Raw genomic sequence first — 14,510 nt, 5'->3', positions numbered from 1 at the left:
GCTTCCAGAGTCGGGCGTGCCACAGAGATATTGCCGGTGCCTCACTCCGCTTCCAGGCAGCAGCCAGCGTAAGCTTGGCAGCGCCCAGACAAAGCCAAAAAATCTTCTTGTCGGCCCGGGTTTGATGCTCAAGACCGGGTTCACGCAGTCCCAACAGAACAAAGGCAATATCGTCCTCTATGGGATAGTGAAGGATGTCCCTGATATGCGAGAGAATCTCCTCCCAAAACGGCCTAATCACTGGGCAGTCCCACCAGATGTGGCGGGAGTCCCCAAGAAGCCCACAACCCCTCCAGCATAGGTCAGACGTGGCCGGATAGATACGGTGAAGCCGAGTTGGGCACATATACCACTGCGTCAGCGTCTTGAGGTGAGCCTCCCGCAAGTGGAGCGAATGATTAAACGCCGCCATGTCCCGCCACAAGGCCGACCATTCCGTATCGGAAATGTCTCTCCCCAACATGACCTCCCACTGGCCCATGTAGCGGTGCCTAGGTGTCACCGCAGATTTAAGCAAAAGCTGGTATAAGAAGGAGATGGCTCCCTTCATGACAGTTGACCGCAATATGAAAGCCTCGAAAGGCGATGGGGGTCTCGTCGCCGCCTCCATTATCACGGGTGTGGTGGCCCAGTGATACAGTTGTAAATGATGAAATCGTTCAGCGTGGGATATCCCGTAATCCCTCATACAGTTAGCAAAGGTGAGGGGTACCCGCCCATGAAACAGATGAGTCAACGCCCTGCAGCCTCCCTCCCTCCAGGCATCAAAGACCCCTTCCCGAAGCGCCGGCGGGAAAGCTGGATTGAAGTGTATAGGCGTAAACGGCGATGGGAATGTAGTCCATCGCTCATCCGCAGCTAAGGAATCCCAGACCTTCAGTGTGGTACCGGTAGGAGTACTGATATAGGCGTTCAGCGGACGGTCCTTCTTGGGCTTCCACGCCAAGTCCCAGACCGATCTGCCAGCCACGCTCCGGTCCATATGCAGCCAATGTTTCTCTGACGTTTGCTGCGACCACTCCACCAGCACTCTCAATTGCGCCGCTTTATAATAAAGCTGCAGATCAGGAAGTCCCATTCCTCCCTCGGATCTCGGCTGCCGCAACACCGTAAATGAAAGGCGAGCCCGGCCCCCCTGCCACACAAATCGCAGTATCTGAGTTCTGAGACGCCGAAAAAATTCGTTATGGAGAGGGATGGGTAAGGCTTGAAATAAGTATAAATATTTGGGGAGGAGAACCATCTTAACAGCATGGATCCTGCCCAGCCAAGATATAAATTTGGGCTTCCACTTCTCCAACTCAGCTCGGGTCTTTGCTAACAAGGGCGGGAAATTGGCCTAAAAGAGCCCGCCAACCGTCGGGGTCAGGTGAACCCCCAAGTAGACCAGTGATCCATCCGCCCAAGCCAAAGGAGTCAAGGGCCGCACTCGTTCTATCTCCTCCGGAGAGAGAGTAAGATTCAAGATATGGGATTTGCCATAATTAACCCTGAATCCTGCCACCGCCTCATAGGCCAGCAGGGCTTCCCGAAGGCATGGCAGTGAGCGTTCCGGCTCCGTTACCGATAATAAAATATCATCCGCGAAGAGCATGATTTTGTGTTGCTCTCCCGTGAACGGAATACCCCGAATCCCCTCGTGCTCTCACACCGCCATCGCTAATGGTTCAATACTTAATGCGAACAGGAGCGGGGAAAGGGGGCACCCTTGCCTGGTGCCTCTGGAGTGCGGAAAAAACTCCGACATATGCCCGTTCACTGTCACCCTAGACCTCGGGCAGCTAAAATTGGCCCGCACCATAGTGATGAATTTTTCCGAAAACCCGAAGGCGGTCAAGGTGTTAAATAGGAAGCCCCAATCCACCCTGTCAAAAGCCTTTTCGGCGTCCAACCCCACCAGCACCGCTGGGATGCGGAACCTGTCGGCCTTTTCAAGTAAGTGTACCACCCTGCGAGTATTATCGTGGGTCTGGCGCCCCTTGATGAAACCGGATTGATCCGGATGTATGACCGCAGGTAACAGATCCTGCAATCTATGCGCCAGGATCACGGAATATAATTTAGCGTCTACATTAAGTAGTGCAATGGGGCGGAATGACGCACAATGGGCGGGATCCTTCCCGGGTTTCGGCAGGACCGTAACCACCGCCTCCGCCAGGGAGCCGGCCGAGGAGCCGGACACGGCCATGTCGTTAAAAAGAGAAGTTAGGAAGTCACACAATTCTGAGGCGTAAGATTTATAGAAGACCGCCGTATAGCCATCCGGTCCAGGCGCTTTGTGTAACTTCAAGCCCTGAATGGCCTCGAACACTTCCTCCCTGGTAATTGGCGCATCTAGCAACCCATTCCACTCGGCGGAGATCCGCGGGAGGGGCAATCGCCTCAGGTACTCCACTCGGCGGAGATCCGCGGGAGGGGCAATCGCCTCAGGTACTCCCTCTGAGCCTCCGCGGCGAGCCTGTCTCCCGCATACAGGTCCGCATAAAAGCGTCCAAAAATAGCCGCCTTCACCTCATCCTTGTGTTGCAATACACCCGCCTCATCCCGTATCCCTCCAATATATTCGCGTTCCCTCTTATCTCGCAGCTGACGTGCCAAGTGCCGTCCCACCTTATTCCCACCGGAGTAAGATTGTCGCCCCAGCCTCAGCATCGTAAGTTCAGCCCTGTTATTGTAATGAGCCCGCAGTTTCCCTCGCACCGCAGTCAAGGGTCGGAGGGTAATCCTCGAGGGATTGAGCTTATGGGCCTGTTCGAGGCGGGACACCTCCGCCTCCAGAGCCTCCCGGTCTTTACGCCGCTCCTTATTAAGACGTGCATTGAGGCCCAAGCACGTGCCCCTAATGGAAGCCTTAAAGGCATCCCAAGTGTTAGTGACCGATGTATCAGATGCAGGGTTAAGCTAAAAAACTCCCTAATGGCCACCCGCAAGGCTTTATTGGAGGCATCATCCCTGATCACCGAAGCCGGGAAGTACCATTTTCTCTGCCCACCGCTAGTCGATGACCAACGGAGGCTAAGCACCAGCAAACTGTGGTCCGACACCGAAAGCGGAAGAATGGTGGAGTCCAGGACATCTCCCCTAAGGGCCTGACTGATAAAAATGTGATCCAGGCGGGAGTAGGAGTGATGTACGTGAGAGAAGTAAGTGTAATCCCTGGCAGTGGGGTGATAAAAGCGCCAGCCATCAACCAGTCCCAACTCCCCCACCTGCTGCTGTGTAGATGCCGAAAAAACCCCTGCCCCAGCCCTATGGAGCCCCGAGCTATCCAACGACTTGTCCCACACCAAGTTGAAGTCCCCCAGGAGGAACAAGTGACCGTCAGCAAAGTCTCCCACCTTCTGCAATAAATCTTGGAAGAACTTATTCTGACCTGCATTAGGAAGGTACACCACTACAAAGGAACATAGCTGCCCTTGAACAAGCCCTTTCACCATCAGCCATCGGCCATCCCTATCAGTGCGCACCTCAATGGGTTGGAAGTGCAATGCAGCGCGAAAAAGGAGGGCCACCCCTCTATGTTTCGTAGATGCAGAAGACCGATATATAAGCGGATACGCCTTATGCTTGAGTCGTAGCTCGTCCCTGCGCGCCAAATGCGTCTCCTGAAGCCCCACAACATCCAACTGATGATCCATCACGTACTTCCACACTTTCTGCCGCTTCTGAGGCGAGTTGAGACCCTTAACGTTCCAAGTCCCTATACTAACAGGCATACCAAAAAAGAACCCCCAAGCTCTCTACAGCCAACGTGCCTGGACCCCCACCCGCACTCAGACCCCCCCCAAGTTAGAGGCCCAGCCGAGGGACCACCCTGGAAATCCCACTGGAAGGTAGCTGACGAACCTGAGCCAATCCGTATCCGGCGACTAAACATATCATAATGAAGGCAACTGAACAGAAGCGGCATCATCAACGGCCAAATCGACACCCCCCCCCCGCAACCCAGCACTCAACCCCCCCTCCAACTCCAAGGGATCCATGCCAGAATAGCCCACAGCAAGTACAGAGTCCATGTCCAGAACAAAAACAGCTGCCGAGCCCAAGAGGAGGCACCAGCAACAGAAGCCAAGGAAAAACGCCTCAAGAGGAGACAACTCTTCACACACCCAGCAGTCAAACTTCACCACCAACCCACCCCGCCCCATCCCCACCCCACACAAAGGTATATAACAGTGAAAAATAATACCAAAAACAATAACAATAAGAACGATACTCATCGTGAGTTGCATCAGTCCAAGTAGTCCAAAAGTCTCGGAGATCCGTCCACTCCGGGGACAGAATAGGGAGACCAACTCGGTACCTCCCAAGGTCACGAACCGGGGAGTCTACTCCAAAAGTACTTCCATTCACCCAGACCAGGGGGGCCGATGCCCCCTCCAGCGCCGATCCGTCAACAATCAAAACTCTGTCACGCCGCTCCCGAACTGGCTTGCGACACCGGCAGCGTCGTCGAAGCTACTGAAGCCACTGCGTCCACCCTTTCCTGCAGGCTGGTATTGCGGTCCGGGCGCCCCCGATCTGGAGAGGACCCCACTCTGTGCCATGATGAGGATCGACGGCGCCGCCGAGACGGGGATGCATTCGACCCCTGGGACGGTGCCGCATCATCCAAACCCAAGAGATCGTTCGCCTCCCGGAGGGAGCGTATCTGCACCAGCCGGTTCTGCCATCGAAGATGATCCTGAAGGGGTGGCCCCAGGAGTATGCGATGTTACGTTCCCGCAGAAAGGAAGTCACTGGGCGGAAATCCCTCCTTTTTGGAGCGTAGAGGCTGCCAAGTCCTGAAACAGCTGAGGACGATGACCCCTAAACTGCAGCGATGCAATGGCCCTGGCTTTACGAAGGATGCGCTCCTTCACCTGAAAATCATGGACACAGACAAGGATGTCCGGGGGCGCCCCCCCCCTCTCCTGGGCAAACCAACGCGATGGGCTCTATCCATTCTGATGTCCTTCACATCTTCTTCGTCCAAGATCTGCAGAAACAGTTCCTGTACATAGCCTCGCAAGTCTCCTGCCTCGCCATCCCATGGCACCGCCTTAATGCGGATGTTATTCCGACGGGATCGGTTTTCTAAGTCCTCCGTGTGCGCCTGCAAGTCCAAGTTTTGTTCCGTGAGACGGAGGACATCCTGTTGGAGTAAGTGCACATCATTGGCCGTGTTCAAATCATGGTCCTCTAGAGTCTCCACTCGTTCGCCAATCCCATCAACATCCCTTCTTACCTCCCGGAGGTCGGATGCCAGCTGCGCCCGCAGCTCGGAGATATCCTCCTTGATGGAGGCAAAAAGTTCGGTCATAAATGCCTTGGTAGCTGGGGCCTCATCATCGGACACTCTCGGCGAGCCACTGGGACCGGGGGAAGCCGGCTGCTGTGAGGATTTAGAGGCTCCGTCTTTCACTACCCGCCCCTTGCGGGCCTGGTTAGACATGATGCCGGGCAACCCTCCTCCGGGTGGGGGTCCACCAGTCACTCTCAAAGTCAAGTGGTATGGGAGCCCGGGCTCGCAGGTGTAGTAAGCGGCCCCACAAGGCGGCCCAACTCGGTACCTTCCTCTGACCACCAGGCCGAAAGCCCCCAGAGAGTCCTCGATCTCCGAGATTCCAATCAACAGGACCGTACAAAAGCCAAGGACCAGGAAGCCCCCAGCCTCCGATGGCAAGTCCCTGAGGGGATGGTGCAGCGGGGCAACTCAGTCACCAGCTATCCAGGCGCCGGCGATAGTCACACAAATCGATCAGGAGAGCCAGATAAAATGGCGCCGACACGCTCCCTGTCCAGACCACCTCCAGACCACTTGGTGCATACTCCCAGCTTCTCCACTAGTCCTGCTCCAGTCCGCAGCAAGTGATCGAGGCCTGCACGATCTAAGCCTCAGGGAGGGGTGTGGGGCTCCACCAGACCCCCCAGGTGGTCACGCACTTCAAGCCGACGTCCAGCCTCCCCGGGCCCGCACTCCACCTAGGCCCCCGCAGGCTGCAACCCCCAGGGCTCTTCCGCTCCGTAGTTAGCCGAGCCGGCTCCAAGTTCACTCCCCCGGCTCGGGCTGCTGGGCGTCTCTCACTCCCCCCTTCCAAGCTAGGGCGCAGCTCCTCGTACTGTGTCCGGGCCCCACAGCGTGTCTCAGGGGCAAGCAGTGACCGGAATGCTCCCGGAGCCTCCACCACTCCGCCGGGCCTGCCCTACGGGGCCTCCGTGCTCCCTCAAGTTCAGGCCCTCTCCTCACCTCCGGCCGGGAAAGCCACACACCACCGGCGTCCTCCGGTACGCTGCACCGCCCTCCGCTGATCGCGCGGCTCGCTCCAGGGAGCCGGCGTATGGGGAGGACCTCGGGTGGGTAACGGGCGAGCCCCTCTCCGCCGCCGCGGTCACACCGAACCTCCGGTCGGCCCTCAGAGTACGCGAGCCGGGGATTTGAAGGCCTCACAGCTTCCCCGCTCCTGTAGCCGCCACGAGCGGCTCAGCGCTCCGCAGACGGCACCGGACCTCTCCGCGCTGCGTCGTAGACCTCCGACAACGGTCTGGGGCCAGCCTGCGCCAGTGACATCGAGCTATCAGCAGCAATGTTGGATCGGCGCCGGAGAGGCTCGGAGAAGCGTTTTACTCCGACGCCATCTTGGCCACGCCCCCTCAAGAAACTTTTTTTATGAATATTGCATGAAACATACAGCTTGATTCATGTACGGGCCGTTTTGCGTGTCCCTAATAGCGAGTAATAGCGACTCGCTATTGAGGAAACGCAAAACGGCATTCATGTACTTTTCGGGGAAAAAATAGCGACTCGCACGCGGGCGCTAAATCCGTTAGCGACCAACTAAAAACGCAGAAAATTCGCTATTCCCGGCTACCTGCGTCGGGATTGCGACTCGCAATCCGGTGCGATCGGGATTGCGACTCGCAATCCCGTGCGATCGGGATTGCGACTCGCATTATCGCGCGATCGGGAAAACGGGAAGTCGCTTTCCGAGCACAGTGATGACATCACAACCAGGAAGCAGGCAGTTCCCACCCCCAAACACCACAGCGAGGCAAACCTCCGAGGGAGCAAGTCGGAAAGCAGACGCTAAACCAGCGATAGCGACTTCTCTACCGACTGAAATAGCGACATATCTGCTGCCATGTCTGAGGAACCTGTCCCTGGCCCCAGCAACAGCGCAGGACGAAAGCGAAAGCTCAAGTTCTCAGAGCAGGAGCTCGAGAACCTCATTGAAGGGGTGGTGGCCAACCATGACCGGCTCTTCGGGACCAACTCCAGAAAGGTCCCAGAGCAAGACAAGCGGAGGATCTGGCTGGGAATAGCCGCCAGCGTGAACTCGGTGGGTGTGGCCGATAGGTCATTGGAGGAGCTAAAGAAGCGCTGGTATGACCTCCGAGGTCGTGCCAAGGAGAGGTTGGCGGAGCGCCTTGGAGAGGCATCGGGCACTGGAGGTGGCGGACCGACAGTCCCACCCAACACACCCTTGGAGGACCAGGTCGAGGACACCCTTGAGAGGGAGGCGTGCGTTGGCGTGACCCCTCTGGACTCCTCCCGCCCCACCCAAGACACCCAAGGTAAGTGGCATGCGACTGCGACCCTGTCCCCTATGACCGTCCATGACCAAATAGGCTCACTTATTGGCCCTTAGTCATGCCTTTGTTGCGCATCAGGGAATGCCCTGAAGCATTGTGGGAGATGTAGTATGTCCACAATGTAGTAGTACCCCAATGCAGCCAGACAGGTCCCAAAGTACGCACATCCACAGCCATCCAGGGAATGTCACCCAGCATGCATGTAACATCAGCACGTCTGACAGTCACATGCAACTAATGAGTATCCACTTACCCTCACAGGTGGCGCAGACAGCAGTGACAGCGAGAGGCTGCTGATAGATGAGGAGGCCCAGGAGGAGGAATCACAACCAGAAACCCAGGCACCAGCCCCTGCCGCTGCAACAACACCAGCAGCCAGGCCCCCCACCGTTGCTGCATCTGGATCTGCCGTCCCACCCGCAGCCAAGGCCAGGCCCCCCACCGTTGCTGCATCTGGATCTGCCGTCCCACCCGCAGCCAAGGCCAGGCCCCCCACCGTTGCTGCATCTGGATCTGCCGTCCCACCCGCAGCCAAGGCCAGGCCCCCCACCGTTGCTGCATCTGGATCTGCCGTCCCACCCGCAGCCAGAGCCAGGCACCCCACTAATGTGCCCCCAGTCCCTGCCGCACCAGCAACGCCTGCTGCAACACCACCTGCAGCTGGTGCCAAGAGATCTGGGCCTGCGACAGCGGCAACACAGCGGGCAATCAGCAGGAGGGGCAATGGACATCGCTATGCCTGCATGAGCGTAGAGAGACGCATGCTCCGTATCCACCAGCGCCAGTCACAGCAGCAAGGTGCCATCCAGCTCCAGCTGCACAAAATTGGGCGCAATGTGGCGGGAGTTGGAGACCGCATGGACCGCATGACGGCGGCCATGGGCCGCATGACTGCAGCCATGGAGGAGAACACAGCTGCGCTGCTCAAGCACCGCAGTGTAGCGAGCCGGCGCCACCACCAGCTGATGAGCCGGCTGTCAGCCTATAGCAGGTCGAATTATGTGGCAGCAAATGCCACCACCCAGTTGTCGCGGCGCTCTCTCACACAGCAGCACCAACTAGTGCAGTGCTGTGAGGACATCACCAGGGTCCTGGAGCACCTAACCACCGCGGTAACGGCACTACACACACCTGCGCTACCGGCCACTGTAGGGGGCGACGATGCCAGTGAGGGTGCCTCCAGCGTGAGCAGCCAATCGGCCACACTGGTCCCGCCACCTAGGCGCAGCACCAGGGCAACGCCTGGTACAGGTGCCCAGGAAGAGGAAGAGCCTCAGAGGCGCTTGGGCATTACGCGCAGGAGGCGCCATTGACACTGTCTGCATAACACTGGCACAGGCTGACGCTAAGCCTGCCAAGTACATGCACACTGCAGTATGAAGCAATACTGGTATTTGTAAATAGTTGGACTGATTAAATTTTTTCTTGTGAATGAAACAAATATATTTATTTTGCTGCACACATTAGCCTTGTGTAATCATTACATTTTGCATGCAATTGTGATATGTGGGGTGTGGGAAGAGGGTGGGCTAGAAATTGTTCAGTGTGATGTGGTTGCGACGTCTGTGGCCTTCAGCTGGGTTCTCCCCGCGTGCATGGTGCACATGTGCTGGTGGCCGGTCGTCCCCTTCAGATTCACTGCCTGAGATGTCAACAGGTATCCGGCGCTTGGTTGCAATGTTATGGAGCATTGCACAGACAGCCACAATGCGGCAGCACGCAGCAGGACTGTAATACATGGCCCCACCTGTCTTGTGCAGTATACGGAACCTGCTCTTGAGCAGGCCAAATGTCCTTTCTATACAGTTCCTTGTCCGGATGTGCGCAACATTGTAGCGCCGTTGCTGAGGTGTGGCAGGGTTGAGGTAAGGGGTCAGGAGGTATTCCCGTAGGGCGTAGCCACTGTCACCTGAATGACAGGAGCAGATGTTGATTGCCTGTGCAGCGCAGTGACTTCATTGCAATGTGACATTGTCGACAAAGTGTACTTACCAAGTAGGTGTCCTTCCCCAAACTCTCCTCTGAGCAGTCGTGTGTGGAGTCCACTGTGCCTGAAGATAAAGGAATCATGGGTACTCCCTGGGTACTGTGCGACAATGTCAGTGATGATGGTCTTGGCATTGCAGACCATCTGTATGTTGAGGGAGTGGTAGGACTTCCGATTGCGGTACATATACTCCGTGGCAGCTGGTGGGCAGATGGCGACGTGGGTACAGTCGATGCAGCCGAGGACATGGGGAAAATGGGCTACATTGTAAAATTGTAGTTTTGTCAGGTCCAATTCCTGTTGGCTCGTGGGAAATGTGATGTGGCGGTGGAGCTGGGTGAGCATGGCGTCAACGAAAGTGTGGAGGCAGCGTGACATGGTGGGCTGGGATATCCCCCCAGCAGCCGCTACTATGCCCTGGAAACTGCCGGAGGCCAGGAGGTGCAGGCTGCACAATACCTGCACATGTGTAGGCACAGAATTGTTTCGCCTTGTTGGGTGCTGCATGAGGGGGTCAAGTTCTTGTATCAGCCAGGTGATCATTTCCCCATTCAGCCTGTATTTGGCATAAATCTGTTCTCTGGTTTGGCCCAGCAAGGTGACCCGCTGCCGGTAAATCCTTTCCTGCCTCATGCGTCTCCTCCGTGCTGCTCGCTGTAGCCTTCGCCGCCTCACCACCATGTACATTCCTGGCATTGTGGAACGCCTAATGCTGCTGCTGAATGTCCTTATGTGTGATTGGTCAGGCCTGGACCTGTTGGTGATTGGCCAACTGTTTTTCAAATTTTACTTAATCATGGCTTTTATGGTTACCACCTGCTTTGAGTTGTCCTTAATTTGCGCCGCGCAAAAATGCGATTTTGGGGTTTTCCGCTATTGTATATTTTTCATGAATGCCGATTGAGAATAAATTGCGTTTCGCTATTCATTTCGCAGATTCCGTGGTTGGTCGCTATTTCCGTATCGCTAATGCGCGACTACCGGGACTCTGCGACTATTATAGCGTAATCGCTATTTTAATCGCTATTCTGTGTTTGCGAAATCGCTATTTTGTACTTGAATGCCGATTCCGTGTTTTGCACCCGCAATTGCATTTTCGCTGCCATTGCGGGCGCTATTTCGCTTCATGAATCAGGCTGTTAAACACAACATTTCTCTGCAAAAAAAACCTGTACTAGACTCACACATCAGGTACATAAAAAATAAATTAAAGAAAAACAGTATTTAAAACAATCTGTTTGAGAAATATTCAAGGTCATTAGGGCAAATCTCTGGAGAATGGAGCTGACTCTGTCAGGGATATTTACAACAAGGGGTGGTGATGGACAGAGTCTCTGAATTAAGCAGAATACTCTCACCCAGTCAAGAGATCAGGGCTAGATCCAACACCGTTTTTTAGCTCATTGCACCATCCCAGTTTCAGAACCTGGCTGTATGCAAATTAGTCTGTCCCTGGCCCAGTGCATCATGGGAACAGGGCAGACCAGACTACAAAAGCCAATTCTTACACTGGGAAGGAAACAAGCTTCCGGGGACCGGTTTCTGGCATTTCAGCCGTCTTCGGCCCGGCTTGCTTGAATCCTGATGGTGCAATGAGCAAGGGACTCACATCTGACTATACCCTTCCACGCTTAGGGTGGACAAAAATATTTACAACAAGGGGTGGTGATGGACAGAGTCTCTGAATTAAGCAGAATACTCTCACCCAGTCAAGAGATCTGGGCTAGATCCAACACCGTTTTTTAGCTCATTGCACCATCCCAGTTTCAGAACCTGGCTGTATGCAAATTAGTCTGTCCCTGGCCCAGTGCATCATGGGAACAGGGCAGACCAGACTACAAAAGCCAATTCTTACACTGGGAAGGAAACAAGCTTCCGGGGACCGGTTTCTGGCATTTCAGCCGTCTTCGGCCCGGCTTGCTTGAATCCTGATGGTGCAATGAGCAAGGGACTCACATCTGAGTATACCCTTCCACGCTTAGGGTGGACAAAAATATTTACAACAAGGGGTGGTGATGGACAGAGTCTCTGAATTAAGCAGAATACTCTCACCCAGTCAAGAGATCAGGGCTAGATCCAACACCGTTTTTTAGCTCATTGCACCATCCCAGTTTCAGAACCTGGCTGTATGCAAATTAGTCTGTCCCTGGCCCAGTGCATCATGGGAACAGGGCAGACCAGACTACAAAAGCCAATTCTTACACTGGGAAGGAAACAAGCTTCCGGGGACCGGTTTCTGGCATTTCAGTCGTCTTCAGCCCGGCTTGCTTGAATCCTGATGGTGCAATGAGCAAGGGACTCACATCTGAGTATACCCTTCCACGCTTAGGGTGGACAAAAATATTTACAACAAGGGGTGTTGATGGACAGAGTCTCTGAATTAAGCAGAATACTCTCACCCAGTCAAGAGATCAGGGCTAGATCCAACCACCGCCTTTTTGAAATGACTCTGTCAGGGGGCCCCCTGAAAGGCTGGGGCCCTGGGCCAGAGCCCACTTTGCCCATGCATTAAAACGTCTCTGGCTTCAGGAACGTTTCCCACGCCTGTCATATACTACATACTTTATTGCTCTAAGCACACTGTCCTTCCTTCGTAATATCTTATTAAGAGTGTATGGCGGCCTTTTTGTGTTTAAGGTCTCATGTGGGTGTTCTTCTATTTTGTAGTTAAACTCTTGATGATAGAGTTCAGGTCGCGAGGGGAAGTTGCTGCTCTTCGCGCTCTGGCACTTTAGTGTCCATCATGCTACTTATCTTGCACCAAGCACTTTGTAAAAACAATGGCTAGGTGCTCAAGTTCTAGGAGTCGTATTGTTAGCTCCTACATTGGGGGGGGTTTCCAAATTCTCCACTATTACACCAGTTGGGTCACGGAGAGGTCCTTCGGGAGAACTGCGCTGCTTTGCACCTTGCTGGGTCTTTTTCTGGGGGAGGAAGGCAAGGAGTGGCTTTATGTTTATGTTTTTTATTAACTAATACACGACATTATACCACCACCATTACTTATGTATACAGTGTGCAGCCATTTAACCACACAATTAAAAATAACAAGTGACCACCAACAACCAAAGTCAGTAGCCAAGCAGTAAGTATGACTTTCTTTAGTTTTTGTGAAACAATATAATTCATACCGTAGACCATCTGGCAAAAGGACCATTCCGAGTCCATAGCGGGCCTCCTGTCTGCTTGCAAATAAAACATTAGTCTTCCGGTCAGACAGCATTCATTTAACCATCAAATACATAAAAAAGAATCCAAAATATTTCAGAAATTCTACAGTTCTGTATATTGCTATTGGGATTGAGTAAGAATAAATTATGATAAATTAGTTCTGATGCCATCCAACTCAAAGGAAACCTGGAGATTGTGAGGAGACAGACCATTCTAATTATGATAGCAACTGTATCACTCTCACATACTAAAAAGCACTGACACACAAACATATGTGACCAGCAGTCACACTAATCCACAGTGCAGGTAGTTCTGTGCCAATGGGGCAGTGGTCGAAGTGGGGAAAAAAAAGTAGGGGAACTGTGGGTGGAGAATCAGGGGGCGGGAATAACCGAAGATTGAATCAGTGGGCGGAGTCAGGGGTGTGGCTAGAAATAGCAAAACATACCAATTTTTTGTACGTTTAGCATTTCACTGACCAGTTACAGCTTATAACGTTATTGAATTAAAACAATGGATAAACATGTTTGAGGTTTAATTCAGGAAAAAGCAAACCCTCATAGGGAATAAAGGTTTATGTAAAGCGTGTGAAATATAAGCAGGAACACCATGTTACCTTAATGCTTTTACTCATTGTTCAGAAATCCATGATTATTTTTTGTCTCAAACATTGAGGTCATGAATACAGGGCTCCTCCTGTACACATGTGTTAAGCAGGCCTCAGAAGAGAAAGGGACTCTACAGGAGAATCTAGACTCACGGAAACCCACAAAGGCTCCTTCATATTCATGTCAGCCAGCAAGCTGCTCAATCATAACATAGCAAAAAGAACAACTGGTGGACAGAATGCAGAACAATGTCATACATTCACCCCGGTACAGAGATCTGGGCCTAAATCCATTGTTTCTTTGCTCACCATCCCATTCCAGTTTGGACCCAACCATATGCAAATCATTCTTGATCCTGCCCCCAATGGGAACAGTCCAGCCCGAACTGCCAGGCCAGGTCCTCCCTGGACTGGAAACAAGCATCCTATTACCGGTTTCGGGCTTTCAGCCCTCATCAGCCAGGATAGCTTGATTCCAGTGGCATGGATAGCACGGGACTCATGTCTGAGCATACCTGTCCCACTCGGGTGACAAATGCAAAAAAGAACAATTGATGGACAGAATGTCGAACAATGTCATACATTCATCCCAGTTCAGAGATCTGGGCTTAAATCCATCGTTTTTTGCTCACCATGCCATTCCAGTTTGGACCCAGCCATATGCAAATCAGTCTAGATCCTGCACCCAATGGGAACAGTCCAGCCCGAACTGCCAGGCCATATGTATTCAAGTGTCCTTTCATTCAGGAAGTGAACACAAAGCAGTACCCACTGAAATATGCACATAACATATTGCTCTTTGATATGCATGGTACATGTTCTTTGCAGCAGGCATATTACCACTCTGCACTACCTTAGATGAGTAAATCAGCCACTAGACAAAACATGCTCCCATCTCTCTCCAGCAGGTACATTGATCACCAAAGTTATCTCGGCACTTGTATTGTTGACCGAAACCTGCTGAATATACAAAGAACTTTGCAGTGTTTTTAAAACTCCTGCACTTCTACAAAACCGGTCCCCCCAAACTAAACTGGCCCCCTACCCTTCAAGTCGCCCTGGGAAACGCCTGTTCCTGCCCTTTCACTGCTCCTGTCCAGTCAGTACTCCTGCTTGATCAACACTCCTGCTTCATCAATTCCTCTGCCCCCTCCCTTCTCCTGACCCCGTCAC

The 14,510-nt window shown here is 53.4% G+C and overlaps 1 protein-coding gene across 8 annotated transcripts in view; it reads left to right on the top strand.

Annotated features, from left to right (window-relative positions):
- The window catches only part of LOC144791525 (uncharacterized), an 826,098-nt gene that overhangs the window by 353,624 nt on the left and 457,964 nt on the right, over positions 1-14,510 (top strand). The window lies entirely within an intron of this gene.

Source organism: Lissotriton helveticus, chromosome 11 (assembly GCF_964261635.1).
Source record: "Lissotriton helveticus chromosome 11, aLisHel1.1, whole genome shotgun sequence".
Lineage (NCBI taxonomy): Eukaryota > Metazoa > Chordata > Amphibia > Caudata > Salamandridae > Lissotriton > Lissotriton helveticus.
Note: the sequence above shows the minus strand (reverse complement) of the source record. Positions and strands in the feature narration are given on the sequence as shown.